This window comes from Orcinus orca, chromosome 8 (assembly GCF_937001465.1).
Source record: "Orcinus orca chromosome 8, mOrcOrc1.1, whole genome shotgun sequence".
Taxonomy (NCBI): Eukaryota; Metazoa; Chordata; class Mammalia; order Artiodactyla; family Delphinidae; genus Orcinus; species Orcinus orca.
The window spans coordinates 40,240,441-40,264,488 of record NC_064566.1 but is presented as its reverse complement, the minus strand read 5'-3'; positions in this window follow the sequence as shown (position 1 = coordinate 40,264,488).

Below are 24,048 nucleotides of genomic sequence, written 5' to 3'. Positions count from 1 at the left end.
GGCTGTCTTTTATTCATTATATATTCTTGCCTCCTTTATCAAAGATAAGGGGACGATATGTGCATGGGTTTACCTCTGGGCTTTCTATTCTGTTCCACTGATCTATATTTCTGTTTTTGTGCCAGTACCATACTGTCTTGATTACTGTAGCTTTGTAGTATAGTCTGAAATCCGGGAGCCTGATTTCTCCAGCTCCATTTTGCTTTCTCAAGATTGCTTTGGCCATTTTCTTAAGTGTTTTGGTTTTCTTATTGTAGGTCTTTTCCTTGTCTTGTGTGTCCTGCCTAGGGAAGTTCCTTTAGCATTTGTTGTAATGCTGATTTGGTGGTCCTGAATTCTCTTCGCTTTTGCTTGTATGTAAAGGTCTTAATTTCTCCATCGAATCTGAGTGAGATCCTTGCTGGGTAGAGTAATTTTGGTTGTAGGTTTTTCCCTTTAACCACTTTAAATATGTCCTGGCACTCCTTTCAGGCTTGCAGAGTTTCTGCTGAAAAGATCAGCTGTTAACCTTATGGGGATTCCCTTGTATGTTATTTGTTGCTTTTCCCTTGCTGCTTTTAATATTTTTTCTTTGTATTTAATTTTTGATAGTTTGATTAATATGTGTCTTTGCATGTTTCTCCTTGGATTTATCCAGTATGGGGCTCTTTGCTTTTCCTATTTGGCTATTGCTTTGGTCTTTTGTGTTTCCATACAAATTGTGAATTTTTTTGTTCTAGTTCTGTGGAAAATGCCATTGGGTTTTTGATAGGGATTGCATTGAATCTGAAGATGGCTTTGTGTAATACAGTCATTTTCACAATGTTGATTCTTCCAATCCAGGAACGTAGTATGTCTCTCCATCTGTTTGTATCATCTTTAATTTCTTTCATCAGTGTCTTATAGTTTTCTGCATACAGGTTTTTGTCTCCTTAGGTAGGTTTATTCCTGGGAATTTTATTCTTTTTGTTGCAGTGGTAAATGAGAGTGTTTTCATCATTAGTGTATAGGAATGCAAGAGATTTCTGTGCATTAATCTTGTATCCTGCTACTATACCAAATTCATTGATTAGCTCTAGTAGTTTTCTGGTAGCATCTTTAGGATTCTCTATGTATAGTATTGTGTCATCTGTAAACAGTGACAGGTTTACTTCTTCTTTTCCAATTTGGATTCCTTTTATTTCTTTTTCTTCTGTGATTGCTGTGGCTAAAACTTTCAAAATTATGTTGAAGAATAGTGGTGAGGGTGGACAACCTTGTCTTGTTCCTGATCTTAGAGGAAATGGTTTCAGTTTTTCACCATTGAGAACGATGTTTGCTGTGGGTTTGTCATATATGGCCTTTATTATGTTGAGGTAAGTTCCCTCTATGCCTACCTTCTGGAGGGTTTTTATCATAAATGGGTGTTGAATTTTGTCAAAAGGTTTTTCTGCATGTATTGAGGTGATCATATGATTTTTATTCTTCAATTTGTTAATATGTTTTATCACATTGATTGATTTGTGTATATTTTGAAGAATAATTGCCTTCTTGGGATAAACCCCACTTGATCATGGTGTATGATCCTTTTAATGTGCTGCTGGATTCTGTTTGCTAGTATTTTGTTGAGGATTTTTGATCTGTGTTCATCAGTGATACTGGCCTGTACTTTCCTTTTTTTGTGCCATCCTTGTCTGGTTTTGGTATCATGGTGATGGTGGCCCATAGAATGAGTTTGGGAGTGTTGCTCCCTCTGCTATTTTTTGGAAGAATTTGAGAAGGATAGGTGTTAGCTCTTTTCTAAATGTTTGATAGAATTCACCTGTGAAATCATCTGGCCCTGGGCTTTTGCTTGTTGGAAGATTTTTTTTTTTAAACATCTTTATTGGAGTATAATTGCTTTACAATGATGTGTTAGTTTCTGATTTATAACGAAGTCAATCAGCTATACATATACATATATCCCCATATCTCCTCCCTCTTGCATCTCCCTCACACCCTCCCTATCCCACACCTCTAAGTGGTCACAAAGCACTCAGCTGATCTTCCTGTGCTGTGTGGCTGCTTCCCAGTAGCTAGCTGTTTTATGGTTGGTAGTATATATAAGCCCATGTCATTTCTCACTTTGTCCCAGCTTACTGTTCGAAGATTTTTAATCACAGTTTCAATTTCAGTGCTTGTGCTTGGTCTCTTTATATTTTCTATTTCTTCCTGGTTCAGTCTTGGAAGATTGTGCTTTTCTAAGAATTTATCCATATCCTCCAGGTTGTCCATTTTATTAGCATAGGGTTGCTTGAAGTAATTTCTCATGATCCATTGTATTTCTGCAGTGTCACTTGTTACTTCTCCTTTTCTATTTCTAATTCTGTTGATTTGTGTCTTGTCCCTTTTTTTCTTGATGAGTCTGGCTAATGGTTTATCAATTTTGTTTATCTTCTCAAAGAACCAGCTTTTAGTTTTATTGATCTTTACTGTTGTTTCCTTCATTTCCTTTTCATTTATTTCTGATCTGATCTTTATGATTTCCTTCCATCTGCTAACTTTGGGGTTTTTAGTTCTTCTTTCTCTAGTTGCTTTAGGTGTAAGGTTAGGTTGTTTGAGATGTTTCTTGTTTCTTGAGGTAGGATTGTATTGCTATAAATTTCCCTCTTAGAAGTGCTTTTGCTGCATCCCATAGGTTTTGGGTCATCATGTTTTCATTGTCATTTGTTTCTAGGTATTTTGGGATTTCCTCTTTGATTTCTTCTGTGATCTCTTGGGTATTTAGTAGCATATTGTTTAGCCTTCACGTGTTTTTGTTTTTTACCATTTTTTTCCTGTAATTGATATCTAGTCTCATAGCATTGTGGTCAGAAAAGATACTTGATAGATATGATTTCAATTTTCTTAAATTTACCAGGGCTTGATTTGTGACCCAGTATATGATATATCCTAGAGAATGTTCCATGAGCACTTGAGAAGAAAGTGTATTCTGTTGTTTTTGGATGGAATGTCCTATAAATATCAATTAAGTCCATCTTGTTTAATGTATCATTTAAAACTTGTGTTTCCTTATTTATTTTCCTTTTGGATGATCTGTCCATTGGTGAAAGTGGGGTGTTAAAGTCCCCTACTATGATTGTGTTACTGTCGATTTCCCCTTTTATGGCTGTTAGCATTTGCCTTATGTATTGAGGTGCTCCTATGTTGGGTGCATAAATATTTACAATTGTTATATCTTCTTCTTGGATCGACCTGTTGATCATTATGTAGTGTCCTTCTTTGTCTCTTGTACTAGTCTTTATTTTAATGTCTATTTTGTCTGATAAGAGAATTGCTACTTAAGCTTTCTTTTGATTTCTGTTTGCATGGAATATCTTTTTCCATCCCCTCACTTTCAGTCTGTATGTGTCCCTAGGTCTGAAGTGGGTCTCTTGTAGACAGCATATATACGGGTCTTGTTTTATCCATTCAGCCAGTCTGTGTCTTTTGGTTGGGACATTAATCCATTTACATTTAAGTTGGTTATCGATATGTATGTTCCTATTACCATTTTCTTAAGTGTTTTGGTTTTCTTATTGTAGGTCTTTTCTTTGTCTTGTGTGTCCTGCCTAGGGAAGTTTAGCATTTGTTGTAATGCTGGTTTGGTGGTCCTGCATTTGTTGTAATGCTGCATTTGTTGTAATGCTGGTTTGGTGGTCCTGAATTCTCTTCGCTTTTGCTTGTCTGTAAAGGTCTTAATTTCTCCATCGAATCTGAGTGAGATCCTTGCTGGGTAGAGTAATTTTGGTTGTAGGTTTTTCCCTTTAACCACTTTAAATATGTCCTGGCACTCCTTTCAGGCTTGCAGAGTTTCTGCTGAAAAGATCAGCTGTTAACCTTATGGGGATTCCCTTGTATGTTATTTGTTGCTTTTCCCTTGCTGCTTTTAATATTTTTTCTTTGTATTTAATTTTTGATAGTTTGATTAATATGTGTCTTTGCATGTTTCTCCTTGGATTTATCCAGTATGGGGCTCTTTGCTTTTCCTGGAATTGATTATTTCCTTTCCCATATTAGGGAAACTTTCAACTATAATGTCTTCAAATATGTTCTCAATCCATTTTTTTTTCTCTTCTTCTTCTGAGACCCCTAAAATTCGAATGTTGGTGCATTTAATGTAGTCCCAGTTGTCTCTGAGAGTGTCCGCAATTCTTTTCATTCTTTTTTCTTTATTCTGCTCTGCAGTAGTTATTTCCACTGTTTTATCTTCCAGGTCAGTTATTCATTCTTCTGCCTCAGTTATTCTGCTATTGATTCCTTCTAGAGAATTTTTAATTTCATATGTTGTGTTGTTCATCATTGTTTGTTTGCTATTTAGTTCTTCTAGGTCCTTGTTGTATGTTTCTTGTATTTTCTCCATTCTATTTGCAAGATTTTGGATCATCTTTACTATCATTACTCTGAATTATTTTTCTGGTTGACTGCCCTTTTCTTCTTCATTTATTTGGTCTGGTGAGTTTTTACCTTGCTCCTTCATCTGCTTTGTATTTCTCTGTCTTCTCATTTTTCTTAACTTACTGTTTTTGGGTTCTCCTCTTCTCAGACTGCAGGTTCGTAGCTCCCGTTGTTTTTGGTGTCTGCCCCCAGTGGCTCAGGTCGGTTCAGTGGGTTGTGTGGGCTCCCTGATGGAGGGGATTGGTGCCTGTTTTCTGGTGGATGAGGCTGGATCTTGTCCTTCTGGTGGTCAGGACTGTGTCCAGTGGTATGTTTTGGGGTGTCTGTGAACTTATTATGATTTTAGGAATCCTCTCTGCTAATGGGTGGGGTTGTGTTCCTGTCTTGGTAGTTGTTTGGCATAGGTATCCAGCACTGTAGCTTGCTGGTCGTTGAGTGCAGCTGGGTCTTTGCATTGAGATGGAGATCTCTGGGAGAGCTTTTGCCATTTGATATTATGTGGAGCCCTGAGGTCTCTGGTGGACTGATGTCCTGAACTTGGCTCTTCCACCTTAGAGGCTGTGGCCTGACAGCCGGCCAAAGCACCAAGACCGTGTTAGCCTCATGCCTTAGAAAAAGAAAGAGAGAGAGAGAGAGAAAAAGAGAGAGAGAGAGAGAGAGAGAGAGAAAATAAAGTCATTAAAATAAAAAATTTAAAAAAAGTATAAAAAATTAAAAAAGTGATAAGGTTGAAGAAAAAGAAGGAAAGAAAGAAGAGAGCAACCAAACCAAAAAACAAATCCACCAATGATAACACGCACTAAAAACTAAAGTAAAAAAAAAGCAGACAGAGAGAACCCTAGGACAAATGGTGAAAGCAAAGCTATACAGACAAAATCACACAAAGAAGCATACACATACACACTCACAAAAAGAGGAAAAGGAAAAGAAAAATTATATACATGTTTTTTTTAAAAAAAGGAAGAGAGCAACCAAACCAATAAACAAATCTACCAATGATAATAAGTTCTAAATTATAAACTAAGATAAACATAAAAACAGAAACAAATTAGATGCAGAGAGCAAACCCCAAGTCTACATTTGCTCCCAAAGTCCACTGCCTCAATTTTGGGATGATTCGTTTTCTATTCAGGTATTCCACAGATGCAGGGTACATCAAATTGATTGTGGAGCTTTAATCCACTGCTCCTGAGGCTGCTGGGAGAAATTTCCCTTCTTTGTTTGCACAGCTTCTGGGGTTCAGCTATGGATTTGGCCCCGCCTCTGCATGTAGGTCGCCTGACGGCGTCCCAGACAGGATGGGGTTAAAGTAGCAGCTGATTAGGGGGCTCTGGTTCACTCAGGCCAGGGGGAGGGAGGGGTACGGAATGAGGGGTGAGCCTGTGGTGGCAGAGGCTGGCGTGATGTTGCAACAGCCTGAGGTGTGCCGTGTGTTCTCCCACAGAAGTTGTCCCTGGATCACAGGACCCTGGCAGTGGTGGGCTGCACAGGCTCCTGGGAGGGGTGGTGTGGATAGTGACCTGTGCTTGCACACAGGCTTCTTGGTGGCTGCAGCAGCAGCCTTAGCATTTCATGCTCATCTCTGGTGTCTGTGCTCATAGCCACAGCTTGCACCCGTCTCTGGAGCTCGTTTAGGCGGTGCTCTGAATCCCCACTTCTGTGCACCCCGAAACAATGGTCTCTTGCCTCTTAGGCAGCTACAGGCTTTTCCCTGGACTCCCTCGCAGCTAGTTGTGATGCACTGGCCCCTTTCAGGCTGTGTTCACACCACCAACCCCAGTCCTCTCCCTGGGATCTGAACTCCAAAGCCTGAGCCTCAGCTCCCAGCCCCAACCCATCCCGGCAGGTGAGCAGACAAGCGTCTCAGGCTGGTGAGTGCTGGTCAGCAGTGATCCTTTGTGCAGGAATCTCTCTGCTTTGCCCTCTGCACCCCTGTTGCCGTGTTCTCCTCTGTGGCTCCGAAGCTTTCCCCCAACCCTCGCCCTGTCTCCGACAGTGAAGGGTCTTCCTAGTGAGTGGAAACTTTTCCTCCTTCACAGCTCCCTCCCCAAGGTGCAGGTCCCATCTCTATTCTTTTGTCTCTATTTTTTCTTTTTTCTTTTGCCCTACCTACGTACGTGGGGAGTTTCTTGTCTTTCGGGAAATTTGAGGTCTTCTGCCAGTGTTCAGTAGGTGTTCTGTAGGAGTTGTTCCACGTATAGATGTATTTCTGTTGTATTTGTGGGGAGGAAGGTGATCTCCACTTCTTACTCCTCCGCCATCTTGAAGGTCTCTCCTATCTTGGTGAACATTTTACATGCACATGAAAATAATATGTATTCTGCAGATATATTGCTTAATTTTAAACTTTTAAACTAAGTATGCATATTAAAAATTTATAGGTAACTACTAAAAATCAAAATAGAATGGATAACTTATAAACCAAAAGAAGTAAAGAAAACTTGATGATATTATTAGAAAACAAGAATGAAAAACTAAACAATAAAGATACCGGTAAATAAAAATGACAACATAATAGAGTAAAAATAAATTAAAATATGTCAACAATTATAATGAGGTAAACAAATTTATTCTCCTATGAAAGATGGTAGTTATCAGATTTAAAGAACACAGCAAAATTGTTATATGCTGTTTATAAGAAATGCAACTAAAATGCAAAACGTAAAAGTTGAAAAAAAAAGGAAAAGAAAAATATATTAGACAATTGTCAAATGAAATTATTATAGTTATATTACTAACAGACAAAATAAACCTTAATACAAAAACCAATATTAGAAAGAGAGTAACTGTATAATGATAAGAGAAAAAAAATCAGTAAAATGTAAATATTTTAAACTCATACTCTTAATAATGTAACTTCAAAATAAATCATGGCACAATTGAAAGATATTTGAAGATAAATTGTTAAGTCCACAAATGCAATGAGAAGTGTTAATTCACCTCTCTCAGGGACTGATAGATAAAGCAGCCAAAAATTCTAAGGCTTTAACAACACAACTAAGGATCTATATCTAATTCTTATGCAGAACCCTAAATTCAGCTCTCAGAGCAGTGGTTTATAAATTTGAATGATATCAAAATCACCCGAAGAGTTTGTTAAAACAGGGTACTGGTCTCTATCCCTAGAGATTCTGGGGTGGGGCCTGAGCATTTGCATTTTTAACAACCTCCAGGTAATGCTGATGCTACTGGTCCAGGGACAACCCTTTAAGAAACCATTATAGTAAAAAATATATTCCTTCAGGTACACATGAAATATTTTGAAAGGTTGAGCATCTACTGGTCCACAAAACATCTCAAAGCATATTCCGAGAAGTCAGTGTCATATATACCATGTACTCTGACTTCAATGAGGTTATAAATCAGTTTACAAAAGAGAACCCAAATCCCCCACAAGAACAGACATTAAACAAACACACATTAAAAAAAAAACAACTCATGGGTCATAAAATAAATCATAATAAGAATTAGAAAATATTTAGCACTAAATGTTGCTAAATAAACTACATGTCAAAACTTCTGGGGTGCAGCTAAATTATAGGATAAACAAAACTGAAAATAATAAATTGAAAACTTTTCTGACAAGGAAAAAAATGAGGGAGAGAAGGCATAAATGCAAAATGCCACAAATGAAAAAGCAGACCTAACAATAAATACAGTAGAGAGGTAAGAAATTAGGAGAAAACACCATGGCTGCCTGCATGGCCAAACATTTGGACACAAGGTTAGTCTTCCCAAGTCTGCTGCATTAGACTTATTGGGCCTTTTAAAAAATAGTGATTCCTAGACCCTTCTCCAATGAAATAAATCAGAATCTCTGAGGGCCAAGCAGGTCATTAACCAGCAGGGAATTCCAATAGGCAACCAGAGTCCAGAGCCACTACCCTAAGCAGTTACAGGCTCAGGAGAGAAGCTCCCCCCATGCTGAGGCATCAGCCCTCTGAAGTATTGGTAAATCACAGAAGGCCCCTGCCCCCATCAACAAGACATGAGTAGCAGACCCCACAGAACCCTAAAATCTGTCACATGTCCTTCTCCATCTCCACTACGGTGAAATCTAATGTCACCATGATGCTTAAACAGCAGAGGCTACTCTTCCTCTGTGACTAATATTACTTCCACAGAAATGAGCATCATTTTCCAGCCAGTGGACCTGGGTCTCTTTTCCTCTGAGTCAACAGTACATTTTTTATTCTCTCCTGTGTGATCCTGATTTATTCTTGAAATCAGAGTTGAGAAGACAAGTAGTACTTTCTTCAAAATAAACTTAATTAATGATGGTTGCTACATATGGAGCATTGTATATGTGATGCAGGGGAAGATTAAGACAGGCAAGTCCCTAAGACCTTACAGTCTGATTGAGTATAAAGGATTCGCATGCACACAAACACATGTGAATGCACACACATGCATGCACACGTGAGCACACACACATATTTATTGGGTTGTGTAAGACAGTCTTTGACTAAATGTGGGTTTGACTGGTGATATCAGTCAGGGAGCAGGTGTAGGAAAAAAAAAGAAACTATTTTAAGAAAAGAGAGATTTAATACAAGGAATTAGGTGTTTGCAAAGTCCCTGGAAGGTCTCAAGGAGCAGGCTCTAGGCTAGATCTCCAGAGATGATTCTAGAGTGCCAATGCCTAACTGATCCACTGAGAGAGCTTCCATTTCTGCTTCATCATTTGGCAAGAAGCGATATCAGGAAACTTCTGGGCCAACTGCCAGCCCTAGGAGCACACCCACAGCGCAGTGATGTGTGAGTCATGAGCCTTGGCCAGAAGTGTTGGCTCCAAAACCAGGCTGTGGCTTCTAGATCTACTCCAGAAAAAAAACCCCAAAAAACAGATGCTTCACTGTCATTCACAGATGCCATGCGTTCCCCCTAGTTAACTCATTTCCAAATTCTAGTCTCCCAAGAGTGCATTTTACTGTTGGAATCTAAGGCACAAGTGAAACCATAACTGTAAGGCAGTCTGGGAGGCAGCTGCTAGCTTTCCAGGCCTCCGAAGTCAGGAGGAGAGTGAGCCAGGCAAACTCCCTTATGGGAGGTGGGGCATCAGATAAAGAAGAAAACATGTGAACCAAACTCTTGAAACCTTGATGCCTTCCTCCCTTGCTCTCCCATTGGATAGACAACAAAACAAACTGGCCATCAGGACCCATCGACTTCTACTGCATAAAATATTTCACATGGGTCTCCTCTTTCATTTTCTTCTGCCAGTCTCTTTGATCAAAGTTTCTTCATATTTTGACCTAAGTCACTGCAAGAGCCTTCTGACAAATCTTTCCATTTATAATTTTATTACTATAAACCATTTTGTACAGTATTTCTACATGGATCTTTAAAAAATATAGTTCCTTGATCAATACATTCATCTAACTGTATCATAATTGCTCGAGGTCATAAGCATTGTCTTCATTGTCTTTTGTTCTCATCTCTTGTCATATAGTAGATATTCAAAATCGTTGTTGAATGAACAATAACAGAATTTCCCAAGTGTGATATGTGTATGAAAAATGATTTAAGGTGGTACATGGGTGAATTATTTTTATTTTAACAGGTATATCACTATATTAAATATAATAGAAAATATAACCAGTACATCAAGCCTATGATATGATAGATGTCATTTAGGATGAGGCTAAAGTAAAGAGTGAGTGCATGTGAAGAAGACAAAAGGACATTAGAGTTAAACATGGGATGAAAATATCATAAAAATTCATGATGACAGAGTATGAATAACCAATATTGGAAGCAACTACTAGTGTTACTCTTTGGCTGAAAGACGTCCAAGGCCCCCAACACCTTGAGGTTAACATCCAACCTCCTGAGTGGAAATCCTCTCCCACCTGTTTCCAACTACCTACTCAGCCTCATCTTTTGTCACTTCCATTCCATCCCCCAAACTGTATATCCTACACAGCCACATGAAAATCCTTACTGCTCCCCCAATGTCATACACCCCCTTGTCTTTGCACATGCAGCTTTCTGCCTGAAATGCTTGCTCTCCACTGCTTCTCTGTTGAGTAGGGGAATTCCTATTCATCCTTTAAAACCCAACTTAGATGTCCACATTGCAACTGTAGTAAGCTAAAATAGAGAAGCCATAGACAGACACAAGGTTGTATCCCAGAGAGGCCCTCCATGTGAAGTCAAGCTTATGTAATTTCATCATGATCTGATGAGAGGTCTTCCCATTTAGAGATGCCAAAACTCCATTTTTGTCAGCTCTCTCGGAACTGATTGAATTCAGAAGGAATGCCCCACATGAGCTCAATAAACTCTCCTGGTTCATCACTAGACACCGTATCCATATCCATATATGTTATCACTAAGGCTCTTTCTTTCTCGGTGCCTTTGACCCTGTCCTCATGAGGATGAAGCACCAGTCTCTCTCCGTGGGCTCACAAGTGACCCAGTCATCTCTGCAAAGTCTCAGGGGCTTCTAAGTATCAGTGCTTAGAATTGGCATTTCGTACCTAGAATAATACTATTTTTATTTTGCTTATTTTTTTGGAGTGTACAGAAGCTTAATTGAAGAAAAATTGAAAATATAAAAAATTATAAGAAATAGAAATAAATATATCACTCATAATCCCACTACCTAGAGGCAAAAAAAAAAAATACTAATGTTTTGTCACATTTCCCCTCAGTCTTTTCTCCACTCCTTTCCGCCTCCCAGTTTTATATACTATACTTTTATTCTGCTTTGCTCACTTACCATTACTCTTCTGTGTTATTAAAAATTCTTTTCAAACATTAATTGCGTTAATTAAGCATACCTTAACCACCAGCTATTTCGCTATTTCCAGGATTTTTATTACACATAATGCTGCAATAAAAAATTTTGTCCATAAATCCAGGGCTGCATTTTAGATTCTTTTCCTAGCACTGGTACCTAGTTGTGACATCATTGGTTCATAAGTTATGAATATTTTAAGACCAAATTAGGAATACTTCTGCCTCTAGATTTCTATTTCAGGGCTTTTTCCACTTCAACAAATTATTACTCTCCTTTGTCAAAATCCATGTGAAGAAAAAAATCACAGGAAGTTTGTCTCCCCAGACTGGCACAATATTCTCATAGCACACAATTGAAGCCACTGACACTCTAGAAGTCTCTTTAGAATCCCCCATAATGTGCTTCCTGAGTCCCTCTTGTCCTGATCTGGAAAATCCAGGTGTCCGTGCTATTGGTTTATACCTGCCTCACACTTTGGGGTTAATATCTTGGTGGGACTCTGCCATCTTTATGTTTATTTTTTCAGGTAAAGTTCTGCAGGAAATCTTGCAGTCTGGCAAGGATATTTTAACTGCCCCTCAGATATTCTGGAGCCTTCATTCCCTGGTTTCCACTGACCCCACTGGAAAGAGCTCATTGCTGCTGGACACAATTACTATAAGAACTTGTCCTTTCATTTCTGGGATGTAGGTGGCATAGTCACATAGCTGATTCTGTACTGACTTCATGCAAATCGCAATGGACTCCTCCTCTGTCTGGACACATGCTTGATGAGTGGGCTGCATTTTTGTGAGAAAAACAATGTGCACCTTCTTCCAGGTGGCTGTAGCCCTGCATCAAAGCACACTTGGAGTTCAGTCCTTGCCTGCCTCCCAGCTGGGCACCTCAGGGTCAGGGCAATCTGCACAGGGAGGTCGGGCCCTTGGTATTATTCTCCCAGCCAGGGATTTTTCCTGGGTTATCAGTGTGACCCCTTTAAGACCCTTCTTTCAGCAGTCTTTGGATATAAGTGATGGTATGCTCCTCAGATAATGTCTCTGGACAGAAAGGACAGCCTGACATGGAAGAAGGAAATAAAATGGCAAAGGTGAGAGAGATAAGGTCTTTCCTCCTATTCCTATGCCAAAGAGGATTCTGATGGGACTGTAAGAGTAGGTGTAGCCCTGCTTCTCCCTTATTCCCCTGGACCTTCCATTGTAGAGTCTGGCAGCCAGTCGCCAGCATCTGCATCTCTTTGCCTGAAGGTTTTTTTTTGTGTGTGTATGTGATTGGAGCCCCATCACACCCTCATGCACAACAGGTCAGATCACTGGAGAATTAATGCCCCTCCTCCAGCAGCCCTTATCCAGTGAGTGCCAAGATGAGAATTGGTGTCAATGTAGCCCAGTTGTCTGGCCCCTCAGGTGCCATAACTCTGTAGTAAGCCCTCTACACAGGCCCCCAGGGCTCCCCAGCAGGAAGCCCAGTTCCCCACAATGGAAACTCACTTGGTACTATACTTTTTCTTGGCCTCTTCCATTTCTTATTTTACCTTCTCCTTTATTTGTTCCCTAGGATTACCTCCTGTATTAGTTTGTTTGGACTGCCATAACAAAATACCAAAGACTGAGTGGCTTAAAAAATAGAAATTTATTTTCTCATTGTTATGGAGACTGAGGGTCCAAGATCATGGTGTCTGCAGTGTTAGTTTCTCCTGAGGCCTCTCTCCATGGCTTGCAGATGGCCACCTACTTGTGGTGTTCTCACGTGGTCTTTCATCTGTTCAGCATCCCTGGTGCTTCTGTGTATGTCCTAATCTCCTCCTTTTATAAGGACCTACCCTAATATTCTCGTTTTAACTTAATTACCTCTTTAAAGGCCCTGTCTCCTATTACAGTCATACTATGGGGTTAAGGCTTCAACATATGAATTTTGAGGAGAGTTCAGTCAATAACAGCTATTCTACCAAGCTACTTGTTCCTGAATCCTTGTCCCAAAATATGACAGCAAATAAAATAGCCACTCTGAATTAGTGACTGCGGAGGAGCCTTTGGATTAGAGAGCATGGGGAGGGATCCAAACACCTTGCTGGGATTAGCAAGGCCCAGGAAAGAAGCCCATGTTGAAAATGTCTTATAAGTTTTGTTACCCTAGAGAAGGCTGGGGTGAGTGGAGAATTTACCAGCTTTGTACTCTGAGATATTGTTAAATATTGCATATTTTGATTATAAATCTTCCTAATATAGTTGTGCTGAGTAGCTCTTGCAAGATATGTGCTGGGAAAAGATCACCCCCTGGTTTATTGTAGTAAATATTTTCAATAAAAAAGATGTATATATTTAGAGAGATTATCTCTATCTGTCTATCTATCTATCTATCAATCAACAAAGCAGGTTAATTCCAAACTTCTTCAGCCAAGTTCTTTGGAGACCCGCAACGAATAACACAGAAAGAACAGGTAGTCAGTATCCCTGTACCTTGTTAATATGTTTAAAATTGGGTTAGACTCCATAAATAAATAAAGTTGGGTTTCTTGGAAGGTCCAGGACTTGCTTTTCTGAAAATTAGTAAGATTCCAGTGGATGCTGAGCAAATCTGCACAAATGGCAGAAATACACAAGGGAAGTCAAAAAGAGGCCCGGAATTCTGAAGTCAGAGGGCATAGTTGGGCGGCAGGCAGGTGGGCAGAGTTGGTAGCCATGGCTGTGGCTGCTCAGATGCGCCTCCAGTCTCGCCGGTCCCTGACCCTGTCTTCCATGTATAACGGTGCTTTGAGGCCTGGAAGTCGGGCTGAGGGGCCACCCTTGCAATCAATGAGCTCATTACCCTGGGAGATGGTTTATTCTCCTTTCAGCTCTTTTGCACATTTCATTTGCATTTCCCCAGACCTGTTTTTATTTCCATCAGCCTGGGCTGCCTCATAGTCAAGTTACCTCCTTGATATTGCTTCTGGTTGGGCCTGTTTGGGCTTGCTTTGGCAGCACAATCCCAAGTGTCATTCAGGCAATTAAATAAGGTATTTTATTTTATTCAAGGGGGCTGTATCATGCCTTTTTCAGGAGCTATTTGATGGGAAGTGGGGCAAAAAAATGTCCCTTGAAAATGGCATCCCATCTGTAGCCCGATGTGAAAGGATCACAGAATTAGCTTTTCTTTAACACTATTATATTCTTTCAATAGGGTGTAAAGTTTTAGGAGATGAACTTTCATGCTCCATGTCACGGGAGCAGATTGGTTTTGCATGTGTGACAGAGCAGGCCCTGAGACTCCAGCCATGGGGGGATGGTGCAGAAACACAGAATTCTTAAGTGAGTCAAATGTCTTTCCAAGGCCTGCATCTGCAAAAAAACTTTCCCTGGATTCTCCGTGTCTGTTTTCCCTAATTTGTTCACTTTCTTTTAACTCTAATTTGCAGAACTTTGGGCAGCTGTTCCCTGTTCTTGTCTAGAAGTCCACTTCTTCGTTAAAATGCGAATGGAACCATGATCCTATGCATGTTGAGTGCCAACTCCAAATGTAGGCCATTCCAGGTCTTTTTGTCTCTTCTTGCCTTCAGTTTCCTTGAAAAGGAATCTGCTTTGGTTTAGATTCATCTACCAGGAGACCGAGGTCCCAGACCTCCCTGTGTTTGAATTCACAGAGAGTAATCTATGGGTTTACAGCCTCACCTACTATGAGGTCATGGTTGGAACATAGGAGTCATTTATTTTGTGTCCTTTGCTCCTCTCCACCCTTCATCGTTTGTAGAATACTAAATTAATTTTTAGACTAAAACTTAAGGGATTTTGATACGAAAGTTACCTGGAACCTGGAAAAAACCAGAATATAATATCTAGAATAATATTTGTTAAACCTTCTAAAAAATGGAACACTTTACAGTAATTTATTCATAACTATAAAAATTTTCTTGCACAACAAATATAAGGTAAAAAAAATTCCAGGAGTATATAGGGCTAACAATAGTAAAGTCATCAAATTAGCTGTTAGAATAGCAAAGAGGAAACATTCTAATTGGCCTTAAAAACAGAAATTCTGGTACTATTTGAAATCACTTTGTTATTATACACAAAAAGCATTGTTTGTTTTCTTTCCTTTGTAAAGAATTACATAGCATATCTGAGTATATTAGCACTTGGTTTCCACAAGGTCTGTGTTCTAATAGATGTATATTTGTATGAAGCAAATCTCTCAATTCATGGTGAGGTGCAGTCTAGATACCAGTGTAACTACTATTGTACAAGCATTAGTTATAGAGAAGAACATTTTTGGAGAACTTCCTGGCACGAAGAATAGCAGGACTAATGGAAGGTGAAAAGACCTTTCAGAGGGGTTCTGAAAGGACGCTTTGAACACAGGAAAAGGCCAGAAAATGGTCAACTAAGCTGGCAATTCAGAAAGAAAAGAAAAATAGATTTCCCTTTCCCTTGTGTTTTTCTCTCATTATCCTTAGTGTGGAGGGAGTATAATTGAAACTCTTGGATGTTCAGTGTGTATATAGCATAGCTCCACTGCCTTCTGCCTCTGGGGGTTAGGTACTCACCAGAGTACCTAACTGGGGACTGGTCCCTGTGTTCTAGGCGTCTCAGGGTCCTTCCCCTGGGGCCCCAGTTATGCCACCAAAACTGACCTAGCTGATCACACTTTGGAACTGCCAGTCCATCAATAAGAAACATTATTGAAATCTCACTTAAGGCAAAGCTCTGCTAAAGATGGAAAGAGTTTTAAAGAAGATGTCACTATGTTCAAGGAGATCCCAGTTGATTTGAGAAGATAAGGCATAATCATGTGGAAAATCAAATATGAAAAAATTCGTAACGAGTTTAAAATATTAGTATAAAAAGTGCCAGAGAGGGCTGGATAGAACGCTTACCACTCCCCATCAGCCAGAGTGACTGAATCAACAAGCTGGCCTACATACTTCAAAAGATCTGCCTTCACATCCAAATTTTGCCCCACCCCATCACATGTTGGCTGCTAGTTGCCTGTTCTATAAGCCTTTGTTTCTTTAGGTACAAAATGCGCTTATATTACCCATAGGATTATTACCCTATGGATGTTATCATAGGATTATTAAGGATTACTAGAATAATGTACGTGAAGTCCCTGCTTTAAAGTATGAAACATAATACACATTCAAGAAATGTAGGGCTTCCCTGGTGGCGCAGTGGTTGAGAGTCCGCCTGCCAATGCAGGGGACACGGGTTCGTGCCCCGGTCTGGGAAGATCCCACATGCCACGGAGCGGCTGGGCCGGTGAGCCATGGCCGCTGAGCCTGCACGTCCGGAGCCTTGCTCCACAACGGGAGAGGCCACAGCAGTGAGAGGCCCGCGTACTGCAAAAAAAAAAAAAAAAAAAAGAAATGTATTCACCTTCTTCCATCTACGTATATGTTGTCTTCAAAGGTTTAGGACAGCAGAGACTATGCAGGATTAAAAGTCCTGAGAAATAATACACTAGAATCCAGCTACCAGCAATTTTGTAACTACTAGTCATCAGATGGAAAATTCTGATTTAAAAAATCAACCTTCTATCCATCTCTCAGTAGAACCTAACTTTCACCCATCCCCACCTTACACTTACTATTTACACACCTCAACTGAGTTCAGGCTAAGAAGTGCATTTGACCTGACACCTGAAGTAGGGATGTAAACACCATCATAGGTATCTAGTCCTAATGGATTATAGGATGGGGGAAGTTCTGGGGAAAGTGCTGCCCCAGTAGGAGGATAGGAATCTGCTCTAAGTTCTCATCGAAGCAGTGGGTTCACTGCAACACCTCCCTGGCCCTGTCTCAGCCTCCAGCACAAGATAGAGCCTCCTGGGCTATTCCAGCTTGACCTCTGCATATTTGTACTGCCCACAATCCCATGGCCTTTCTCCACAGCCACCCTCTTGCCCACACTTCAGCCAGCAATCACCCATCTTGAGTCCCCTGTCTGATCACATTCCTCTCTGAAGGTTTTCTGAGCTCCAACCAAACCCCAGCTAATAGACCATGGTCCCATCAATAGATGGGTCATGGTAACAGAAGTGTGATTAGTCACCTGTCCTCCTGGGTGATGTCTCGATTCTTTGGTCCGCATGTTAAAATAGGCGGCTATCATAGTCTGGGTGAAGGGCATGGGAAATGATGATAATCACCAGGCTGAAAGGACAGAGGAGACCGGCCTGTAGCTGATGAATCAGATAAGCCACTTATCCATGTAAAACCCTCCAGGGGTTTCCTATGACACTTGACAGAAAATCCAAGCTCCTTCCCAGGGCCTGCAAGGCCCTAGATGAACTGCCCTGCTGCCCCCTCCAAACCTATCTGCCACTTGCTCTCTTTACTCACTCAGGTTCAGTCATGCTGCCCTTCTTTCTGTTTCCTAAGTACCTTACTCTTTGACAGCTCAGACCTTTCACTATTGTTTGCTCTCCCTAAAATTCACTTTTCCTAGACCTTCTCATAACTGACTTCCTGTCATTCAAGTCTCTGCTCAAGTGTCATGCCTCTGCAAAGAACTTTCCTGACCACTCTACCTGCCCAGTCACTCCCTAAACCATTACCCTGTTTTATTCTCATCATTGACCTTATCCCTCTGAAATGATCTTATTTATAGTTGTATACTTACTTAACATCTGTCTCTTCTACTAGAATGTCATTACAGTGAAGTCTGGGACTTGTGTTTCAATGCCTAGAACAGAGACTGATACATAGAACAGTCTCCAAAACAATATCTGGGTGAACAGTTCGCACTGTTCTAAAAGCACATCTGGCTGCCTCGTAAACTGACTGGCACTGAAAGGGCAGATCAAATCACCATAAGAGCAGCAAAGATTTCAAGTGGAGCAATGGAGGGTTGGACAGGCAAAGATTATCCAAGGAATTTTTTCCTTTGGCAACAAGATTCCAGCCACCAGGACTAAGCGTGGGGTCTTGAATGGACCAGGAAAGGGCAACAGGGCCCCCACTCTGTCTCAGTCTACAGGAAGACTGGTATTAGGCAAGGGAATCAATCAGGACTAAGGAAGAAGGAAAAAGGTCTAATCCTGGAATGGACAAGCCAACCTAGAAGAGGAAAAGGAAGGTGTGTTATAGGCAAGACAGCTAACCAGCAATCAACCCTGAATGTACAGATTTCCAAATCTCATGGCAGGTGGCAATGGTTTGGTGAGAGTGAGCATTGCCGAACCTCGTCGGTGTTGACTCAGAAAACAGTGACCTAATTCTCTGTCCTGCCAAGAGGGGTCCAGGGATTGAGGGTAGAGAGTGAGGGATTCTAGGGAGGACAGAGCCACATAGAGGTGGAAGCTGACAGTTTCTAGCAGCCAGCCGCTGCAAGAGTTAATCAGCTCACAGTTCCAGAGGCAGCAGAAGATGAATAGCTGTGTGCTGTGATTACTCTTCCTTTTAAACTGTCGCGTGGCTCCATGTTACAGGCAACACTTTCTGGAGTAAGTAAATCATGCCCAGCATTCATCTCACACATATAGACAAATATGAAATCAACATTTCTCCATGGTAGAAAGATCCTGCTGTGTCTGCTGCTGCTGGTGGGGTTCCTGAATGTCACTCCCTTCCTCTAAGGGAATAAACGGCTCAGAAGAAGGACCTGCTTCCTTGTCAGGGGCTTAGTTTAGGCATGGTTAGGAGTAACTGCCTAAAGCAGAAGCAGACCATTATGAAGTGGGGTCAGCTGTGCCAGTTCTGGGTCGTTTGAACTAGCTCCTGTGGAAGACTCTTCATAGCAGTACCTGCAGTGGATCTTTATTCAAACTTTAAAAGAGAGGATTGGTTGAGAGGTACTAAGTGTGTATTAAAGACTGTATAGTTCCCTAAATAGAGAACTTAAGCATACACGATATTTATTTGCCTTTCATTTACCTGTATAAACAGATTTCTCAGGCTGTATGTAGTCTGGCTATATGTGAACTGCAGAATCATATACAGCCTCTAGGCTGGAATGGAAACAATACAATGTCATAGAAATTGCACTGGATCTTGCCCCAACCTGTGGCTCCATGCTTCCAGCACGCCTGCATCTCAGGTGGTTATTCCAGGAGTTCCTGGGGGTTTCTTAAACAAGACTCACAAGTAAGCCCACTCTCACTGGGTGTGGCCCTGGCCCTGGCCCTGCATCCCTCTCCCAGCATCCACAGGGTCCTTCTATATCCTAAAGAGCACACGATCATAATGGCACAAACATCAGGATGCCAGAGATGCTCACTATTTTGTCTTGTTGGCAGGAGTGCTTCTCCCCCTCTTCTTTCTTGTAATTTCGGGAAGGGTATTAATCGTAATAATGATAATGATCATTGTAGTAATGATAGTTGTGAATTGTTGAACACGGTTACTATGTGTCGCCATTCTAAGTGATTGACATGTAATTCATTTGATCCCCAGAACAGCCCTACAAGGCAAATGCTATTTTACTGATGAGGAGACTGAGGAACAGAGGAGGTAACTTGCCTAAGGCTACCTGTGGCATGGTATTCGACAGAGTTTTAGTGAAAGAACTGGGTTTTCTTACACACACACACACACACACACACAAAGGAAGAGAAAGATATCCTCAGAAATAATTAATATTTATAAGCATGCACACAAATACATATATAAAGAAATGCTATACTATACAAGATGCTTTTAGTGCAGTTTTCTCACTTCCAATTTTTGGGGCATGATATTATATAATGAATATAGATCTCTCACCATCTTTTTAAACTACTACATGGTATTCCATTGTGTGATGATACCATAATGTACTTAATGAATATCTTATTTTGAATGTTAATAGGGTTTTCTAATTTTTCCTATTCTACTAATGCTGAAATGAACCTCTTTGGACCTGTATCTTTAGATACTTGTCCTCTTATTTTCCTAAGATTAAATTCTAGAAAATGCCTTGCTGCATAAATGGAGATCCACATTTTCAATTTTGGTAATATATTGCCCAACCATTCTCTAGAAAGTTTGTTGTATCAGTCTGAATTTATACCAAAGCATATGAGAATGTCTGTTTATTCATGCCCTAGCCAACATTGGATACTACCAATATTTTTCATCATTTTGAATTTAATAGGCAAGAAATGACATCTAACTGATGTTTTAATTTGTGTTTCCTTGATAGCTAATGAGGGTCAGCATTTTTTCAATGCTAAAAATGTATGTATCTATTCTTCTATGAATCGCCCCCCTGTCTTTGGGCCATTTTCTGTTGGAATATCCTCTTTTTCTTATAGATTTGCATGAGCCCTGAAAAGATTAAGGAAGCCAAACCTTTCTTTGTAATATCTCTTATGAATAATTTTCAGAGTTTGTCTTTTAATGTTGTTTATGGTATTTAGGTGGACAATTAGATTAGAGTTTATGTTTGCTATTCACAAGTTGTGGAATTTTATGTAGTCAAATACATTATTAATCTTTTCCTTTCAGCCATTGAGTCCACACATGTTAAGTCTTTCACCACCACTAGATTACATAAATACTTATTTATATATTCTGGTATTATAAATTAAGATATAAGACTCAAACCTGTTTTTTTTAATGCTTATCTACTTGCCCCGATCATATTTTATTAAATAATCCATTTAATAAATAGTTGATTCTTTCCCTAATACTTTCAACTGACATCATTAATATACACCAAATTATTATACGTACTTAACTCAGCTTCTGCATTTTCTTTTTAGTTTTATGGATCTGTCTGACTACTTTGGTACCATACGACAGTGATAATTTAATTTCTGATAGGGGAAGTCAATCTCATTATTCATTTTTCTTGGTCTTTTCATGACCATTCTAACACAATTATTCTTCTAAATGAACTTTAGAATAATTTGGTCAAGTTCCAAACAAAAATCTCATCAAATTTTAATTGGGATTGCATTAAATTTATAAATTAATTTGGAGAGAAATGACATTTTTAAAATATTGAAGCTTCTCATCTAAAAACATGGAATGTCTCTTGATATATTAACATCTTTTATGTCTTTAAGTTACGTTTGTAATATTTCTATGGTAGATCTGTCATATCTCTTATTAAGATTAGTTCTAGTTATTTAAAATTTTTGTTGCTACTGGTAATCTGATTTTTAAGTGTATTTGTAAGTAGCTATTTCTATAGTATAGAGAAGCTACTGATTTTTATGTTAATTTGGTAACTGGAAACTATGAAGTGCTTTCATTCTGTTTTTCAAATGATTCTCATTTTTTTCTAGGTAGACGATCTTAATCCTGAATAAATATAATTAATGTTGCCTCCTCTTTCATAATATTTATGGGACTTGTGTTGGTAAAACAAATATTTTGACACGTGTCTTAACATGGAGACTCTTGGAATTCTTGAAAAAAAATCATGCTTCTAATAAAATGTAGAATCATCACTTTCTTTTTAAACTAAATTTTGTCTTTAACACACTCAGCTGACCATTAAACTTTCCCTAACTTCCATTCTAACTACTGGGGATTTACTTCCTATTGTATTTCATTCTTAAATTATTTTAAAATTTTAACAATGAGAAAGAGGAAGAGCAAGAGATTGAGATTGAAGTGGTCTAAATTGTGGACTCTGAAGCCAGACTGTCTAGGTTCAAATCCTGTCTCTGTTATTTATTAGTTTTTATTATTTGGGGCTAACTATTTCATTTAGATGTGGTTCCCAAATCTGTAACATGGGAAAATAATAGCACCTACTTAACATGGTTGATGTAAGAGATTTTACACACACACACACACACACACACACACACACACACACACGCACACACCCCGTCAAATAGCAAGCTCTCAATAAACATTTACTATGCTTATTTTTATTTTGCTTAGTTCCCAAATTTTGCACTCACTTACTACTTGCTATCCATCGACAGGGCAATCTCAGCATGTCTTCATATCTGAAAACATGACTAAAGACAAATTCAACTCCAGAATCATTGATGATTAATGTTTATGTCACTGCAGTTTCATGGGGAAACAAAGTGGTAAAACATTCCTGACATACTTTTGAAGTTCCTCCACTTTTTCCAAGGTTCTCCCTTCTGCAGTTGCCACATTTCTCACTGTCTCTCTCTCCCTCTGTCTCCAAATTTCTCCTTCCTACCTCCAAAACTAGTATTTTTTTTAAGTTTTATAATAGTAAATACACTGAGACAATTGTGAGATATTTAATTATATCCCATCCAATCTAAAGTTGAAATCATTACTACAACCCATATCATTTCCAAATCCTCCTCCCCCTGCCCTCTTTCTCTCTCCCTTGATATTTAATATGTCGCCAATCCAATAAGATTAACTGCTTAGGTACCTTAAAACAGATCATTTTTTACATTTCCAATGGGAAAACGATATGCACCATTATTAACCAACTCAGTATATTTATGTACTAAATATTAGAATTGGATACAGATAATATGAAATGTAGCAAATAATGTGACATGTAGACCATTTATGTGAATTATCAGAGAATGAGAAGATTGTTCCAAATTATCAATGTGTCTTTCTGAGATGGGCAAGAAGACTACTGGGTGTGAAGGTTATCTTTCCAGTAGTGCCTAGCCACTAACCCATCCCTAAACTGAAAGATTAATGGTTTTATTTTTGTATCACATTAAAAAATTATTTGTATAAGGAGAGTGTCAATAGTATTTTGTATTTTCCTATATTTTCTCATTGGATCATTCAGCTGCAGGATGATGCTTAATTATAGAAGATATAGTAGATATGGATGTCACATCCTTGATAAGAATGACTGTAATGTTTCCCTACAGAGCATCACGCTAGATGCCACCTCTTGGTTGAAGATCGGATTTTTCATTGCATTTAAAGGAAATTAATTTTTCCTACTATGGCAAAATTTTAAAAGCAGAAATGGCTATTGAATTTCATCATATGCCTTTTTAATGACTACTGATATGATTATATGGCTTTGTATTATTGACATTTATATGAGTCAATATTGATTGACTTTGTTATTCTAAATACCCTCTAATTCCCAATTAGAATTTACTGGTCATTCATTAACTTATCAAATATATATTGAATAACCATGGTTGATTATTTTTTAAATGCCAGTGCATTCATTTTGTTCAATTTTTGTAGGAATTTTTGTCTGTATTCATAAATATAGTTATTCTATAAGAGTGTGTGTTTATACATTTGTGGTGCAGGTACTATTTTTGTCAATTTTTTGTCACTAAGTTTTTGTAACTAGCTTCATGAAAGGAATTGAGAAGTTTTCTATATTTTTCAGTGCTCTGGAGAAAAGTATTATATTTGTAATAGTCTGTTTTTAGTCTGAAAATATAAGGTTTAGAACTCAGAAATATTTGAGTTTTTAAAGTTTTTTAGACCCCATCTGAGAAATTAATGGCTCTAGGAGTCTCAGTTTCTACTGCAGTGATTTATCTACTCTATTTATCTTGATAAGCTTTCTTTTTTAGAACAGTTTTAGATTTACAGAAAAAGTGTTGAGAGTACAGAGACTTCCCGTTTACCCCACACCCATCCCTTTTATTAACACCTTACATATATATGGTGCACTTATTACTATTAATGAACCAACATTGATACATTATTATTGACTAAATTCCATACTCCACTAAAATTTTCTCAGTTTTTACCTAACATCCTTTTTCTGTTTCAGAATCCCATCCAGAATGCCACATTACACTTAGTCATCATGTTTCCTTAGGCCCCTCCCGGCTGTGACTTTTCTTAGTTTTGATGACCTTGACGGTTTTGAGGAGTTCTTTGTAGTCAGGTATTTTGTAGAATGTCCCTCTGCTGGGATTTATCAGATCTTTTCTCTTATGATAAGACTGGGTTTATGGGAGGAAGATCCCAGAGGTAAAGTGCAATTTTCATTACATCATATCAAGGGTACATACACTATCAACATGACCTCTCACTGTTGTTAACTGTGATCAACTGGCTGAGGCAGTGTTTGTCGGATTCCTCTATTGTAAAG